The 16,430-nt window shown below is 38.6% G+C and overlaps 1 long non-coding RNA gene across 1 annotated transcript in view; it reads left to right on the top strand.

The window, feature by feature from the left end:
* Positions 1-1,259, top strand: part of LOC146001972 (uncharacterized) — a 2,890-nt gene extending 1,631 nt beyond the window's left edge. The window contains exons 2-3 of the long non-coding RNA XR_014443640.1: positions 320-401; positions 999-1,259. This is a non-coding gene — a long non-coding RNA (uncharacterized LOC146001972). The remainder of the gene's footprint in view (positions 1-319; positions 402-998) is intronic.
* Positions 1,260-16,430: the final 15,171 nt, after the last annotated feature.

The following is a 16,430-nucleotide window of genomic DNA, read 5'->3' as shown; positions in this document are numbered from 1 at the left end:
CAGTACAATGCTTTTTTGACTCTCCGGCTTAAGAGAAGTCCAGCTTATCGGGGTCCGGATTAACGATGTTTTACTGTATAATATTGGTAAGATTGATTTATAGGGCTGATTTTTGTGGTCATAGGAAGTTCTTCAGTAGTGAGTGGTTTAATATCAAATATATTATTAGATGTAACAATTCATGCGTGAATGTGAATGTGGATGTGATTCGACATAGTATATAGGAAATCACAGAAAAATGGTTGTATTAAAATACAGGTCTGTGCATACGAGCAATTCGACGACTGCTTAAACGCATTCCTTTTCTTGTTTATCATAGGAGTAGAAAGGAAAACTAGAGAGTAAAGATGTTCCGCAGATCTGTCGTCTTGGCTGTTCTTCTTGTTTGCTGCCTAAGTCTGGTAAGTATGAAAAGTTTCTAAGGCCTGGCATGCAATACAGGGTGTTTTGAAAGTCAAAGTTTGATAGTGAATGATGATTTTTCTTCATTATGGAGCAATGCATGTCTTTATAGATTTATCTCTTTTCTCTTGCTTACCAACTCCACAGGCTAATGTTTGGGCGCCGTGGCTGGCTTTCAGAGGTTCCGCGAAATGATCCAATATTTTCACTGCAATGATATGATCGTTCCAAATGTGCTTATTTAGTACTTTTTACATGTAAAATGTTTCTACCTAGCCACACTGTCTGAGCGTTGCAAGTGTTAGATAGGTTTACATTCTGACTTGAGAGCTGCGGAAAAAATCTTGAAACACTAAGGTAAAGATTCTTAGCTAGAGATTGTTCTTGTTCATGTGTTTAATATCTGCATATTGCAACACTGTCGTTCCGTTCTGCACGTGACTTCACATTTAAGCGATGCATTCACTTTACCGCTAACATGTCATTGCACAGAAAAACGTGAAGCGTAACCTTGGATTCGGGCCGGGTTTGGTTCGTAGCGCCTTACCCAAGAACAAGTGCACAACTCAGATGTTAATTGCTTCTTCTCTCACCAGGTGGCGGCGAGTAAGCCGAAAGGTTCCAACTATGCAAACGCAATGAGCGACAACATCAACGTGAACCAAATCGAAGCGGGACACCCGCAACCGGAGCCTCAACCACAACAATCCAACATGGCAGTGGTCGAGAACGAAAACCAGAATGTCAACAACGTACGAGGCTAGGTTACAAGTGACTGCTTTCAATGCTGTCGAAATGGACATCGCACTGTTGTAAGGTTGTGCCAAAAGCCATTAATAAACGTAATGTCTTGCAAATTATTTGTAATTATTCATTTGTTTCGTTTTATTTTTTATTGTTGAACATTTTCATCCTCTTTCTCAGATCTGTAAAATTATAATGAGTAGGCCTAACCTGGATTTGTGTTTGAACTCTCAAACATATTTTTAGTGTATTTGCCAATCAATAAAGTCCATAATGATCATATTAACTCTCTTTCTCTCTACCTAACTGATTTCTATTTGTAAAATTGTTTGTGGATTAGTATTACAAGATATTATATATGTTTCATAAAATTTAACTAGCTATGAAACAATTAAAAAAGGATTGTTTATTTAGAAAAAAGTCGAAATTCATTTTTCTTCACAAAATGTAAATGTAAAGTACTTCCCTGTGCTTTACGCCACTCCATGAAAGCGTATAGGGGGTGTAGTTAGGAACCCATACTTTCTTGATCACTGCCGAAGGTAGGGTGATGTGATCAGCACCACGCTCCTGGTCGCCTTAACCCCACACAGAGTCTCCTCCAAATACCCGGTTTAAACGACGCTGGGTGGGTGCCGGAGCCGCTTGAACAGGTGGAAGAAATCTCGGTTCTTCTCCCTCGGGGATCGAACCCGGGTCTCTCGCATGGTACTGAGACGCCCTAACGACTTCCCTAAAAATAAACTATTACCCCTAAGCTGCGGTATACGCCCTTTTTAACAAAAATAATTTTTTCTAATTTTCTCTGAACACTCATTGGTACAAACATAAACATCTAAGTCTTACCCTGGATTCGAACACGGAACCCTGGCGTCGTAGCGTGCTGTGCGAAAAACTTTTTTTTAAAAGGAATGCTCCTACGCGGTGGTAACACCCGTCATTCACACTTTCTCAACTTTTACACTTATCATTTTTTTTCAGTACTCTTAGTTTATCTCATTTGGACAAACACAAATACACTCAGAACTCTAAATGTGTCAATTGACACAAAAAATGCATATTTTTTTTATTTGAATAACACGTTAACGTGCATCAAATCCTGTTGATGAATGCAAGTACATAAAAAGAAACGTGTCAAATGATTCAGCTAAATGCATCAAAATGAATGATGCATCATTTAGTTTATACAGCCAAACGTGTCATTCAAATTAAAAAAATGATGCAGGAAAGTGTGTCAAATGACATGTTTACATGTATTATTTTTCTCCACCTACCAATGAAGGTTTCATAACCAGCAAGGAAAAATCAGTGGCGTAGCATGGACATTTCGGGAGGGAACGCCAAGTCCGAAGGAAGAGTCGGCCCTTTCTTGCTTAATAATTTACTTATGGTATTAGTCGCCACAGGTATTATTTGCCTGAAGTAAGCTGGGTTTTCAATAAAACATCATCATTGCATGTTTTAGCTAGAAAATTAGATGCCTCACTATGCCACAGATGTTTTGAACTCTGGTGTTCTATACCTTTTTTTATATCATTCTGCATGACGCAAGTCATTAAAAACCTACCTGAATCACAAGCGCCTCTGCACAACAGTTGGTTTATTTTACTTCGCTTTTCTACCACTTTTGGTTAATTGCGAATATGAATATGAGTGATGATATTGATGAAGGGACACTGACAAAAACACCCGTGCTCACGCCGGGATTCGAACCAGGGACCTCTGTCGTCTTGGCGCACTGTGAAAAGCAGAGTGGATGATCCAAATATCGTACACTCTACTGACGTAACAGTGCCGATTAGTAATTCAGACCACTGTTTATTACATCTTGAGAATGCTGATAAACATTTTAAAATAATTTTGACCAGAGACCATTCGATGTTAAGAGTTTTCAAATGAATGCTAAACATTTCCATTCACACAGTATTAAGTAGTTAGATAATAACGAAAAAATACAATAAAAAATAATAGTTTTGCGGGTTAAGTGGTAGAGCAGCCACAGGCTGAATTTCTGTCACGAGGACTTCACCAACTTATTTGACAAAAACTGTGTTGATCTTTTAGTTTCTACTACACATCGCTGTTCGTGCGATAAATTATACAATGCAGTGGCCATTAAGAAGCAGTATATTTTAGATTGGTAAAGTTACGTCAGTCAATATTGCGTATTGTAGCATCATATAGCACGAGTTGCATGAGAGCGAAGAACCGTGTAGGAATGCTACCGCTGTCGTCTGCTTCAGAAGGCAGGAAGGGTCACATGAACCAATCACGGTAGACCTCTCGTACGCCAGCGTAAGAGAGCCCATTTACGCGCGTGCTGTAGAAATGGAAGCTTTCCCTCCATAAAGGCAGCAAGGAATATAGGAGTCCTGTACGCCGAACGTGCTCGGCGTCCGGCCGGGAAAGGCATTGAAAAGAGATGCTAGAACGAGTGTTGAGAGTGGAGCGTTGCAAGCGGATCGCGAAAAATAGCCATTATAATGCCATGAAGGTCAAACATATATGAAATTAGTCACGTTTTACTTTCTAATCACAGCATTTAAGCATTTTTGAAATTTTAAATCTGGGAACGCCGGGCGTACGGGCGTACTATAACGCTACGTCACTGGGAAAAATAGGTACTGAAATATGTAGGACAGTACAGAAAACAGTTCCATACAATTCCAATCCATTTTTTTTATTTATTTTCACACTACATTTTATTCATTGAAGACATGTGCAATATTCTGGACTGTCTTGGAAAATTTTCTCTAAGGGATACTTGCAGCACTATTAAAGGACTCTGGGGTTGAGAGATATAGTTCCCTGTGCATGTAGCATCGTACAATGAAGGCACATTTAGGGGATGTGGGGGTAGGGCTCCACACATTCTCGATCTCCTACCTTTTTTGGCAGTGACGTAATCAGCAACATGCTCTGGTCGCCTTTACCCCCAGGTACTAATTGATTTGAGGCTAGGTGAGACCCAGAGCCACTTTATGCTGGGACAAGGCTGGAAGCATTCCAACCTTACATAGATCACCCATTCTGGCAATTGATTCTGGATCTCTACCGTGACAGTCAGATGCCCCACCGACTACACCACCACGAAAACTGAAATGGAAAATACAAACATATTTTTCTAAAAAGAAAATTTTGGGAAACTTCTAAATGTTTCTTGATACTACATATCTGCTAGTAGACTATAAATTTAAAGTAAATGCAAGGGAACATAGATGAACAGTTGGCTATACAAAACTAATGGAACGAAGGTGGATGGATAGAAGCAGCACAAAATTGATGTCTCTGTGTGGATCAAGGATCATAAGCCAACAAGGCTCGAACAAGAAGCACAGAAATTAGGCTACGATAAAATTATATTCTATGATTGAGACAACGTCCTACAGATCTCTTTTTGAAGCTTAACTACAAAGGACAATCACCTTTAAGCAAAGGCATGAGAAATCTGCCTAAAGAAATCATCATTAACACAACCACCAATGAAAGCAATAAAGATCTCTCTCTTAAAGCTAAGTTTGTAGTAAAAATATCTACCAAAACTGTGGCGCACAATGTACTAGTTCAGACTAAAAGTTTTCAAGGCTATCCAAAATTACCCCTCCATGCAAACCCATTTTAAAACCTCAATTTGATTAGAGAAGTGCACAACTTCTGAAATATACCTAGTATAGGTAACAAATGTTGAGTTCAGTTGTCAAGTCCACAGATAGGTTAATCGGGACTGGCCCTACAGTTTAGAGTGGCATCTGAACCACTATGGGCCTTCACTGGGTACTGAACCTGGGACCGCCTCATTACAAGGTGATGATGTAACCGGGGAGGTCCGTATAGGCAATGAAATAACACAAGGTATATGTAAAATACAAAAACAGGAGAGTAATATGTAAAGCTTTCTCCTTGTCTGCAATAAACTATGCTACTAAGAGCCATTATTTTGAAATTCAGACACGAAAGTGATATTTGGATACTTGTATATTTTGATCACGGTGATTTTTTTAATGTTGAAAATTTCCCATCTTCTGTAGAATAAGTTGTAATTCAAGGTCATACCCCCATTTTTCATGAAAAGTGAAATATGAGTAAGTTTGTATATTTGGAAAGAAATAACACCCCTAATTTTTGTTTTTAAATACCGTTTATATAAGACTGCTTATATTCATTTCTTTGATGGGGCATTGTTGCTTTCCATTGTAATGTACAGTTTTTGCCTGTTTCCCAAAAATTTGTTTACTGGGCATGGAAGCTCTCTATTAGGACAAGATAACTGACATAACACATTACTTGGATATTCATGGTGGTAAAAAATATAACCCGATAAATACTGAAAACTGGGAAAATTTCCAAAAGTTCTAAAAAAAAACATAATCAGGGCAGAAATAAATTAAATATACCATTTGTAGCTGAATATACGTATATGTGGACTGTATATAAATAATATACAAAATACCTGCGAAAAAAAAGTTTATTAAAAGTGCTCAAATGCACGAAAGTAAGGAATGGCTTGCCTAATATCGTCGCCTGCAACCATAATGAGAAGAAGTTAAGCTGATGGACGTTGGACTGAAAAAAACGCAAACGTTTATCTAGGCACTTAATCAAACTGAATAGGTGAAGTGAATAGGTGGCTTCTGTCCTCCAGCACAGTCCTCGTGGCACCACTTTTTACAAGTTGAGCATTGCACCCATTTTTCACCATTTCTGTCGGCAGAAAATAAACCATCACAATACAAGCACACGGCATCTTCTTCACTGTCTGCATAATCCTTCTCTCCTTCTGGATAATCATCATCGCTGTCGTCATCATCTGTGCTTACAAGTACAGGTTCTTCCTCATCTTCCGATGACGAACTTGTATATTTGATGTTCTTCTTTCTGTTCTTCCTTCAGGTCCATTTCTTTCTTGCGAACTGCTTCCACGGGTCGAACCATAGCTTCTTTATCCCACTGTTTTCTTCGTTTTGTAGGACCAGGAGGCACCTGAAACGATGAAAGTGCAATGTAACTGGGAGCCTAATATCGTCCCGGGGACGGTATTTAGCACACATAGGGGGACGATATTCGGGTCTATCCTATAAGCACTATGGCGTCGTGATTGAGCATGACGTGGTACGAGAAACGACCAATCAAATACATTTAACTATACTTTACAACCCCTATTTTGATGTGCTAGATTAAGGTAAAGTGAAACACCTACCTTTCTGTGGTGCGGTGACAATGAATACTACAGCACTCCTAAACTTTTGGAAACAGCAAAACACTTATTTTCCACAACACAATCGCTAGCTAGCATTAGGGCGTTGCATGTATGTATGGGAAAAAAATATTTTTATAAATTATATGGTACACCCCTCCTATGTTGTTTCTACTGGCAAAATATGAATGCATACCAAATGTTAGGCCATTTGGTGATGTTTTGTCCCCTGCCCAACACGATTAACTGATTTAGTTATTATCATCGTTTTCCTACACTAAAATCATGACAAAAATGTTTGCACTATAAGACAGTTTATTATACAGAACAAATTACATATATAGTAACTAACAAGTTGGTAATAGTGTACACACAATCATATAAAATCACTTTACTGGATTTATGGCTTTGTGGAGGAGAGTGCTGTTAAGTTCTTTAATGTCCTTTTTGAAAGTTGGGAATTTTTTTGCGGTGATATTCGACCACTTGCAATAAGAACTGTTTTTGTGTTTCATCATTGGTAACACTAGTTGAGAAGTCTTGGATTAGTTTCACAGCCCGTTCCGACAGATCATTCACCACTTTAACATGCCGCACATATGTCTCAGCTTCTTGATAATTGGGATCATTATGCCATTTACTAACAGGTTTTCTTAGCCAGTCGCCGCCAATTCCCATACTGTGAAACAAGAACCAGGATTTAGGCCCAATAAGGGATGATAGTTTTGTACTGTGGCTAAGAATAGGAAAAGTTGGATGGCCCCTTTCAAACTCTTTTGGTCGAGGAATTCGGAGCAATGTTCGAGCAACCTGCTGCCGTTCTGAAGAGGAAAGTCTGTTTGAAAATAGAGAGAACACAGCACATTCTTCGGTTAAGTACCAGAAGTGCCTTTCCATGGCTTTTATGGCTGCATTTGCAACTTGAGGATCATGCTTGCAATACTTGTTCAAGTCATGCCATAGCTTGAGATCATTATACACTGCATCGGCACCAATGGATGAAGAGAGCCAGTTTTCAACGTAGAATAGTGCATTAAATTTACATAGTGCTTCCAGTTTACTGATCATGTTTTTGTCATATCCTGCTTGAACACTGAAAGCAAACATCTTTGCAGGATACAAAATGGATGGCATCCATCGAGCTTGATGCACTGCTCCTGGTTTCAGCCAGTGTATTCCTCTTTCAGGTGTCTCACCCAGAAGTATCAACATCAATTCAGCACACTCCCGAAAGTCAGCATGAGGTAACAAGTTCTTTCTATTTGGAGTAGAATCTCTTCAGTGATTGTATAGAATTTTCCATAGTGAGTTTCAAACTCCTGTCTTTGATTTCTAGAATGTTAAAACCAGCTTCTGTGTTAATAGTTAACCAAATAGAGTCTCTGAATTGAATGAAATTGGTGTTTTCAGGACCTGATGTTGCACCAAACAATTCTTTGTGAACTGAACTCAGAATTCTTTTAAATATGTGAGGCCGACAAGCCAGCATAAACAACTTTTTGTCAAGGATGTTTTCCAGCCTAACACAAGCTCCAATTTTCAATTCCTGAGTTTGAAGCTGTAGTGTCAAACACAAGGGATCTCACATTATCTGAAATCTCCCACTCGTTTGCGAGGGCAAATGTAGCGCTTGCTTGTTCTTCACCTGTTGTGTTTGTAATTACAGGGATACCAAGAACTTTGCCTTCTTCACAGACTGACATACCAGATACCAAACTCGCTAGTCTTTCTTTGTTTTCTTTTTTGAAGTCTGGAACCAGCTTAACATCCCAATGTAGTGTTGAGTGCTTCGGTGCTGTGAATGTAGTCTTAATTGCTTGCGCTGATGATTTCCTAACTTCTTTACCTGCTGTCCATGTGCTTTTAATTGAAAGAGTTGCTTTTTTCAGTGGAACTCCACCTTCTGTAAGAATTGCTCCCAGAAATGCTGTTCGTTGACCAGCTGATAGATTAAGCCTGTCTTCCATGGTTGATATGATTTTGCTTGTAAATGGATTTCTGGGTAGATTTAAAGCAATTGATGAACTTTTTCTACGAAGTGTTGTACCTGTACCTGTTGTACCACTGCTAGGTGAAGGAAATAGAAACTCAGGATCTTCAATTGCATCAGGTTCAGCATCCAAGCCATCCGAATCACTTGAATCAAGGTTACCAACTTTATCAAATTCTAGGCTGGTACTTGTGTTTATGTTTGTCTTGGTTGAAGCTTCTTCTTGGCGACGCTTCTCCCTTGCAGCACGCTCAATTTCTTTTTCGTTATGAGATAATTTCCTCATAACTTTTGCAAAGTATGTCCTATCAAAAACACCTAACTCCATTTTTCGACATGATCTTTGATTTTCTAAGAATTGCACATCTTCCAGAATCATTTTTCTAGTCCTACATCTGTCATGTTCTATAATAGAAATAGCATTGTCATGTGCTATGTCAAAGAGTAGAAGAAGAGATTTTGGAAAGCTTTCACTCTCAGCTGGGAAGTTCTTCCTTATTTTGTTTCCGAAGATTTTCGTATTGCACAATTAATTTATTGAGTTTTGCTTTGGAATGTCCCGCTCTGACAGGCGTCACTGGAATGCCAGAAAGCTCCCAAAACTTTTCTGCCTTCAGGATAACGAATTTTATAACATCATTCCTTTTATCTTCCTGCATGGGTCCACGATTGAGAAAAACAAAGTAGCGAAGCACATCCCCATTGGTGGGCAGTTAAGATTCTTTTTTCGGGGTCGAATCTTGCAGTAAATCACTTAAAAGCAACGCTTCAAACACTTCTCTATCATCCTTTCTAAGTACCGGGCGGTTTGGTGTGGATGAAATTGAAGGAACTGCTTCATGAAGTGGTTCTTTTCCCATATTTTCACTCATTTCTGCCTTGGTTACAACGTATAAAAGAAAAAGATCAAAGGTTACAACTTGTTGCCATGTTGTCAATGTCCGTAAAATGAACAAAGTATATAAAATTACAAACAACAGAACAGACAACTATTTTTGAGGTGGGCGGGGGTCAAAACATGGCCTACAGACCTGAAAATTTGCAGGCGATTATGTTTCAATAATAGTAACAATATGGCAGGGGTGCACAAAAAACTTTCGAAAAAAAATTTTTTTGCAATGGCCTTGCCTGTGCTACACACAGCAACCTTTTTTTCTCTCACTGCATACTTAGCAGGTTCAAATAGTTCTGCCTGTTTTCCGTAGTTGGCAGCACGTTACAACGCCAATACCATAGGGGACGTTATTGGGAGAGGGGACGATAATCGGGTCCTTTCCCTTACTTGCTTTTAACGATAGATAAATGTACCTCACATTAAGTTTAAGGATTAGCGTTTTGTAACATTCAAGTTTTATGCAGCACATTAACTGTCGACGGAGATAGTCACAAGCCACAGTGAACATAAGCACAATTGTTATTGATTATTAAAATTACCGAACATTCCTTCGACCCTGAACTGCTGGTTGACGGTTGCCAGAAATCTTTACTATCACTATAAAAAAAAGATCTTGCTCATAAGTTCAGTCACTATCGTCGACAGAATTCCCGTTTTCCAACGGCCGGCGTTGCGAGTGCATCTATCCCCTTGTGGCGTATGATTATGACTATATCACTAAGCAGATTGTCACCTGGTGTGAGGGCCAAGAACTTCAGTCATGTATTATACTGCCATTCGATGGGAAATTTTGCAGTGCTTATTGCACATGATGATATGCTCGACTCAAAAAGCTCAAACTTGTGGCTTATGACTATCCCCCACAAACCCCCTTCATATGTAAATAATGGTAATATCAATTTCAAGCCAGATATATATATATATATATATATATATATATATATATATATATATATATATATATATATATATATATATACTGTGTATGGACAGTATGGAAATATTGAGACGACACGGCAGTGATCAGATCTTCCTATTTATCAACGGCGACACAAAAAACGGAGCGAATTTACAATACAGGACCCCTCCCCGAATTTTATAATATTTCGCATACACACTAATTGAGGCCTCCTAATCACGAATTTGAAGTTACAATTTGGGGGCCACGTGTAGAAATTGCAAAATAAGCGAAATTAAGTGGTCCGAAATTAATGTATTCCTGATATTACTACGACCCCAAATTTTAACTTTGCTTCCCTAACCTAACCTAATCTTACCGTGAATAGTTTAGGGCTATCCGTGAATGGTTTGTGGGGCAACCCGTGCATGGTTCTACGAACCCAAATTTTAACTATGTTTGCCTAACCTAACCTAACCTTACAGAGAATGGTTCGTGGGGCTATCAGTGAATAGTTTGTGGGCCAATTGTGATCAAGGACCGATAAAAAATGTTAGTTTCGTAGCACTATAACGGCAATATTTCCTCACTGAAGACGCCTTTTTCGTAACCTGCAATTGAACGCTCGATGCACTGTTGCCAAACTTACCTCTAATCAAAGCAGTCCACATTCCACATGCTCTTCTCCCTCGTGCTTGTCACTGTCCATCCATGCTCTCAAAGTATGAAAACAACAGTGTGGCAACGCTGTAGACAGTGTAACTGATTGCAAACGTCAATTGTTTACATCAAAAAACATGTTTCCCATGCTTGTATACGGACAATCATTGCGAAAATTGTGAAGCTTATTTTACAACTTCTACACGTTAATGAACACTTTCTACACGTCACCCGCAGATGTTTACCTCAGATAATTAATCGGGAATACGATTTCGTGAGTATAAGAACTAGGCTAGAAATTACGGAAGGGTCCGGTATTGTAAATTCTTACCCAAAAAACTCTATTTTCAAGCTCTCCTACACGATCAAATTCCAAGCCAATCAATATAGCCCTTTATGCCTTTGGCCTATAGTGCTAGAAACTCTGATTGGAGTCCAACAGGCTAAGAACTTCAAAGTTAAAATCCAGTCTAACTAAACTCAAACAATATTTCTGATAAATTTGAACAATGAAATGGTAACTAAACATTAGTAATTCCAGATATTTAACTTTTCAGAGAATCCTTGAATAAATATTTCACGCAAAGATTGTCTACTGTCTACAGTTACAGATCAAACCACATATGGACACCCTGCATTCAAGCCTAGACAACACAATTTATTCGAAACTATACTTGTAAGCAACTAACTCTGTGCACTCTTTGCTTAAAACGAACTCTGTGCACAATTTGCTTAAACAAGGATGAGAAATACTGTTCCAACGAAGTGATTTGAAAAACTTTTGGCAAACTCCAACTAGGCAAAGAGAAAATTATTATTAATTTAATCTGTTACTTCGTCAAGCTTCGGAAAAAAAGAGTTTTCGCCTTGACATTGTGGAACAGACATCAGGAGATTATCAACAACCGGTATTGGCAATACGTTTAAGTTATTGCTGCAATTCATCTGATTTTCGTCCCAAGACAACCAAAGCTACCTATTTGAAATAGCAGAAATGGCGATTGCTTTACTGTCACACCAGGAAGAAACTAGAAATTTTCAAGCAAAGCTAATAAAACTTCTACCATTCATTTGTGCACACATGCTATTTACGAAGTCTTATAGTCCTTACAAGACGTTTCGTGGCTTCTATCTACTGCAATATATCTAGGTTTGTGGGAGGTGGTTTGATATGGATTCAAACCGTCCTTGAGTCACATGTATAAATATACCCTCACAGACCATTTCAGAGGGATACTACCCTAAAGGTGAGTACTGGTTCAAACCCTAAAACGCCGAATGTGACATTTTGGTGACGGAACTAACGAGGGGATGTGACAACTTTTCTCAGTAATATTCTTCTCGTTGGTGCATCGTTTCGGCGCAAGCGTAGTTCAAAAACGCCCGTTTTGTCGCCTGAATACTGGCAACCCAACACACCATCTCATCTGTGACGTCATTTCCTGCGGTGAAACAGTGCACGGGAGTGTTGCAAGAAACAATCAAATATTGGGGAAAATGACAGACTACCAACCACATTATGAGCTGTAAAACGAATATAGGAACGCGTCCAGAAGACCGAACATCTAGGTAAACACAGCCTATCGCCAGCTAGAATCAAATATTTGAAAATCTCGTTGTAAGGTTGATATCTAAAAGTTTGTGTCCTGATACATGCGTTGTGGTATTGTGGTGCTAATAACGGAAGTATCCGAAGTTCACGTTGTTACATTATGGCTAAAACGAGTACAACCACAATAACAACCTAATAATCAGTAGCAAATATACTGCCATATTCACAGTTGCAAACTACTGTATTACATGTGTATTTAGAGCGTAGATAAACACAGTCGTCGGAGAACTTGCTTTACTACTACTTATATACCTTTATTTTCAACCATTTTTGCCCCTTGCCGAATAATGCCGTGAATATACACGTATATATTAAGTGTTACTTACCTTTGGAATTTTGAGTTCTTTCATTTCTATTTTGTCAACTGTTCAGTGTGTCACAGTAGGGATGGCCAAACGGATCCGGATCCCAAAGTTACGGATCTGGATCCGGATCCGAAAGTTCAGGATCCGAAAATTCCGGATCCGGATCCGAGAGTTTCGTATCTCAATCCCATTATAATATTACCACACCTTAAAAGGTATTATGATCTTCGATTACAAAGAAATTTTTCATTAGTTAGTCCTGCAAGAAATTTTTTCAAGTGTTGTTCCTAAAATACTCTGCTACGCATCGTCTAACACACTCGTGCACAAAAATAATCTTACTTGTTTAACATAAAATGTCAGAGGTGATTTTGTAAATGCCATTGAAACGAATATGTATTCATTCGAATGTATTGGAAAAGGAAACACACATAAATGTGAGACATTAATTCCAGGATGAAACCTTTAGCACATATAACAAGATTGAAATGTTATACAAAAAGTATACAATATTTCTACAGTTACAGCTTTACAAATTAAAATAAAACATAATATATGCAGTGTTATATAAATACAAAGCGTAAGACTAACAAGGGAGGTTATCCAAGTGCCTCCCTCCGATTTCCATGAAACTTGGCAGGTGTATAGTGGGGCCTAATGGAAGAAATGCGTATTTTTTGTTTCAGCTAAAAAACTGTTTTAGGGGGCAAGACCCCCTCAAATGTCAAGATGAGGACAAGTTGAAGTTAGGATCTGACCCCTGTGTCCCCCTCCGATTTCCATGATACTTGGCAGGTGTGTGTATAAACGGGCCCAAAGGAAGAAATACATGTTTTTTGTTTCGGCTAAAAAACTGTTTTAGGGGGCAACCCCCACAAATGTCAAGATGAGGACAAATTTAAGTAGGTATTTGACCTCCGTGTCCCCCTCCGATTTCCATGAAACTTGGGAGGTGAATAGTGAGGCCCAAAGGAAGAAATACGTGTTTTTTTGTTTCAGCTTAAAACCGGTTTTAGGGGGCAAAATCCACTCAAATGTCAAGATGAGGACAAATTGAAGTGGGGATCTGACCCCTGTGTTGCCCTCCCATTTTCCATGACACTTGGCAGGTGTGTGCATAAACGGACCCGAAGGAAGAAATACGTGTGCTTTTTTGTTTCGGCTAAAAAACTGTTTTAGGGGGCAACCCACCTCAAATGTCAAGATGAGGACAAATTTAACTGGGCATTTGAGCCCTGTGTCCCCTTCCAATTTCCATGAAACTTGGGAGATGTATAGAGGTGCCCAAAGGAAGAAATACGTGTTTTTTTGTTTCAGCTAAAAACTGTTTTAGGGGCAAAAACCCTCAAATGTCAAGATGAGGACAAATTGACGTGGGGATCATCTGACCCCTGTGTCCCCCTCGAATTTCCATGAAATTTGGCAGGTGTATAGAGAGCCCCTATGCCCCCTGTTTCTTCCTATGACATATTTACGTAGTTTCGGGTTCAGATCCCCACTTCAATTTCTCATCATCTTGACATTTGAGGGGGGTTGCCCCCTAAAACAGTTTTTTTAGCTGAAACACAAAAACACGTATTTCTTCCTTTGGGCTCCTCTATACACCATGGAAATCGGAGAAGAGACTTAGACCTCCCTTGTATGTATATTAATTAATTACAAATCGCGCACGCGCGCACACACACTATATATATATGTGTGTATGTATGTATATTATATATATGTATATTAGCAGGTAAGAATATGTTATAAACACATTCTTACTTTCCAAAGAAACGCATGTGTGATGGCAAAACGGATCCGGATCCGAAAGTACTAGATCCGGAACCGATAGTACAGGATCCGGATCCAAAAGTACCGGAAAATCTGAAAATTCCGGATCCGCAAATCCGGATCCGAAAAATTTTAGGATCCGGATTTCGGATCCGCGAGGATCCGGATCTGGCCATCCCTATGTCACAGACAACGAGTATGAGAAGGACGAAGTGGATAGACTAAATTGTAGATGCCGACTTAGTAACGAAATTTGTAAATAGTCCACATGTAAGCTGAGACAAAATTCGATATTAACACTTCCATTTTAATCTTTTTTCTACCATTTTTCACATCGTTGGTTCACTTCTTGTTGGGTTACATAACGACATTTTCTCGCTTTGTTTTACGGTACATAATATGACTGATTGTAGCCATGTCATTTTTCACAGAATACGTGTTTTCCTGGCAACCCTGAAATGCATCGTTACACGACAGCAAATGACGTCTCTAATACATATAATCAAATGTTGCGTGTGGTTGCTAGCATTGAGGCGGCAAAACGGCCTGCTTTGAACCACTTTAAACCGTAGGTCCAGTCCCGATTAGCCTTGCTGTGCATAAAGTGGACTTAAAACACAAACTCAAACCAAACCATATATATATATATATAGTGATTCAGATAATATTCGAAGATACATGTCTTGATTGCTATATGAACCTTGTGGTATCTCATTAGTAATTAGTAAATATTTATTTCATTCTGGCTATGTTTTCGGTGGTAAAAAATTCCCGCCGAAAACATTAGGAAGTTCCAAAATATTATTTCTGTCAACGTATCATCAGGAAATATGCAATTCTTTCCAGGAGAGTATAAAACATATCAGGCAATAGGCAGCTACCATTTTGAACTCTCACGACAATAGCGTTGCGTACACTGGTGCCCGACGAATTTCAATTTTTTAGGTAAAATGCTTTATTTATTTTCGTACATGATAAATGAATATTTGTGTTTATCGACGATAGCCTTATAAACTAATGTGCAGTAAAGAAAACTACGTATAATTTGGAACTTTAATATTCATAGTTTCGGAGATATAAAAGTTTATCAAAACGTTGCGGAATATTATACTTCCCGCCAACAGGAGCTTTACATTAGAATATTTCGTTTCTTCAAAAGTATCAGCACGAAGTGCGCAATGCTTGCCACGAGAATTAAACACATATCAGGCAATAAGAATGGTACCGGCGTTGAACCCTCATGTTCCGGAGTTGCCTACGGAGAGGCTCGACGAAGTTCAAGTTTCCTAAACAAAAAATAACCAGTTCTTTTAAAATGTAATTATCTTCTTCTAGTACTTGATAAAGGGAAATGTTTTTCTTTCAACCGCACACTTATATCCTAATCTAGAATTAACAAAACGAACTAAAAGATGTAAGTAACTCTATCATTCGTAGTTTCCGAGATATGTTTTTTTTATTTTTATTTTAAAAGCCATGATTTTAAATTTTCGGCTGAAAAAACGCTCGGCGTTGGCGCCTACATAGCCCTCGGCGTATAAGGGAAGTGGACGTAATGTTAGAATAAGTATACAGTTTAACGTTTATAGTTTAAAGCATTAGAAAACGGACAATATCAAATTAGCATTCATGGTAAGTTTTACGTATGCCTAATGTGCAACATGAAATACATTGTCATTTGTACTCTCAAATTTGCATTGTATCTGAAGCATTTTTTTCATATATTTAGCAAAAGTCAGACAAAACACGGAGTTAAAGATGATCTGCCGAAGTATACTTCTGTCTGTTTTTCTTGTCGTCTTTTTTCTGTGGATGCAGGTAAGTCCTCTCACATTATTCTTCCATTCTCTCTCTCTGTTATTAAAATGAATTTAAGTGTTTCACTATCTTACCTACTAGGATATTCGATTATGTAAATAACATAGTCAACAAAACGCTGCAAAATTTGTAGTTCCGT

This window comes from Lepisma saccharinum, chromosome 18 (genome assembly GCF_977018435.1).
Source record: "Lepisma saccharinum chromosome 18, izLepSacc3.1, whole genome shotgun sequence".
In the NCBI taxonomy this organism is placed as follows: domain Eukaryota; kingdom Metazoa; phylum Arthropoda; class Insecta; order Zygentoma; family Lepismatidae; genus Lepisma; species Lepisma saccharinum.
The sequence above is the reverse complement of the archived record's forward strand: the minus strand, read 5'-3'. Positions and strand labels throughout refer to the sequence as shown.